Source organism: Oncorhynchus kisutch, unplaced genomic scaffold (genome assembly GCF_002021735.2).
Source record: "Oncorhynchus kisutch isolate 150728-3 unplaced genomic scaffold, Okis_V2 Okis07a-Okis12b_hom, whole genome shotgun sequence".
NCBI classification, from domain to species: domain Eukaryota; kingdom Metazoa; phylum Chordata; class Actinopteri; order Salmoniformes; family Salmonidae; genus Oncorhynchus; species Oncorhynchus kisutch.
Window position 1 is genome coordinate 16,780,618 of NW_022261984.1, and position 2,500 is coordinate 16,783,117.

The 2,500-nt window shown below is 37.3% G+C and overlaps 1 protein-coding gene across 1 annotated transcript in view; it reads right to left on the reverse strand.

Moving 5' to 3' along the window:
• Positions 1 to 2,500, reverse strand: part of LOC109886058 (bifunctional heparan sulfate N-deacetylase/N-sulfotransferase 4-like) — a 62,529-nt gene that overhangs the window by 17,138 nt on the left and 42,891 nt on the right.

Consider the following 2,500-nt stretch of genomic DNA (forward strand, 5'->3'; position numbering starts at 1 on the left):
TAACCTGCTAATATATAAAATACACTGTGAATCTGAGACCCTGACCCTAACCTGCGAATACACTGTGAATCTGAGACCCTAACCTGCTAATATATAAACTACACTGTGAATCTGAGACCCTGACCCTAACCTGCTAATATATAAAATACACTGTGAATCTGAGACCCTAACCTGCTAATATATAAAATACACTGTGAATCTGAGACCCTGACCTGCTAATATATAAAATACCCTGTGAATCTGAGACCCTAACCTGCTGATATATAAAATACACTGTGAATCTGAGACCCTGACCTGCTAATATATAAAATACCCTGTGAATCTGAGACCCTAACCTGCTGATATATAAAATACACTGTGAATCTGAGACCCTGACCTGCTAATATATAAAATACCCTGTGAATCTGAGACCCTGACCCTAACCTGCTAATATATAAAATACACTGTGAATCTGAGACCCTGACCTGCTAATATATAAAATACACTGTGAATCTGAGACCCTGACCCTAACCTGCTAATATATAAAATACACTGTGAATCTGAGACCCTGACCTGCTAATATATAAAATACACTGTGAATCTGAGACCCTGACCCTAACCTGCTAATATATAAAATACACTGTGAATCTGAGAGCCTAACCTGCTAATATATAAAATACACTGTGAATCTGAGACCCTGACCCTAACCTGCTAATATATAAAATACACTGTGAATCTGAGACCCTGACCTGCTAATATATAAAATACACTGTGAATCTGAAACCCTGACCCTAACCTGCTAATATATAAAATACACTGTGAATCTGAGACCCTGACTGGCTAATATATAAAATACACTGTGAATCTGAAACCCTGACCTGCTAATATATAAAATACCCTGTGAATCTGAGACCCTGACCCTAACCTGCTAATATATAAAATACACTGTGAATCTGAGACCCTGACCCTAACCTGCTAATACACTGTGAATCTGAGACCCTAACCTGCTAATATATAAAATACACTGTGAATCTGAGACCCTAACCTGCTAATATATAAAATACACTGTGAATCTGAGACCCTGACCCTAACCTGCGAATACACTGTGAATCTGAGACCCTAACCTGCTAATATATAAAATACACTGTGAATCTGAGACCCTGACCCTAACCTGCTAATATATAAAATACACTGTGAATCTGAGACCCTGACCCTAACCTGCTAATATATAAAATACACTGTGAATCTGAGACCCTAACCTGCTAATATATAAAATACACTGTGAATCTGAGACCCTAACCTGCTAATATATAAAATACACTGTGAATCTGAGACCCTAACCTGCTAATATATAAAATACACTGTGAATCTGAGACCCTGACCCTAACCTGCGAATACACTGTGAATCTGAGACCCTAACCTGCTGATATATAAAATACACTGTGAATCTGAGACCCTGACCTGCTAATATATAAAATACACTGTGAATCTGAGACCCTAACCTGCTAATATATAAAATACACTGTGAATCTGAGACCCTGACCCTAACCTGCTAATATATAAACTACACTGTGAATCTGAGACCCTAACCTGCTAATATATAAAATACACTGTGAATCTGAGACCCTGACCCTAACCTGCTAATATATAACATACACTGTGAATCTGAGACCCTGACCCTAACCTGCTAATATATAAAATACACTGTGAATCTGAGACCCTAACCTGCTAATATATAAAATACACTGTGAATCTGAGACCCTAACCTGCTAATATATAAAATACACTGTGAATCTGAGACCCTAACCTGCTAATATATAACATACACTGTGAATCTGAGACCCTGACCTGCTAATATATAAAATACACTGTGAATCTGAGACCCTGACCCTAACCTGCTAATATATAAAATACACTGTGAATCTGAGACCCTGACCCTAACCTGCTAATATATAAAATACACTGTGAATCTGAGACCCTGACCCTAACCTGCTAATATATAAAATACACTGTGAATCTGAGACCCTAACCTGCTAATATATAAAATACACTGTGAATCTGAGACCCTGACCCTAACCTGCTAATACACTGTGAATCTGAGACCCTGACCCTAACCTGCTAATATATAAAATACACTGTGAATCTGAGACCCTAACCTGCTAATATATAAAATACACTGTGAATCTGAGACCCTAACCTGCTAATATATAAAATACACTGTGAATCTGAGACCCTAACCTGCTAATATATAAAATACACTGTGAATCTGAAACCCTGACCTGCTAATATATAAAATACACTGTGAATCTGAGACCCTAACCTGCTAATATATAAAATACACTGTGAATCTGAGACCCTAACCTGCTAATATATAAAATACACTGTGAATCTGAGACCCTGACCTGCTAATATATAAAATACACTGTGAATCTGAGACCCTAACCTGCTAATATATAAAATACACTGTGAATCTGAGACCCTGACCCTAACCTGCTAATATATAAAATACACTGTGAATCTG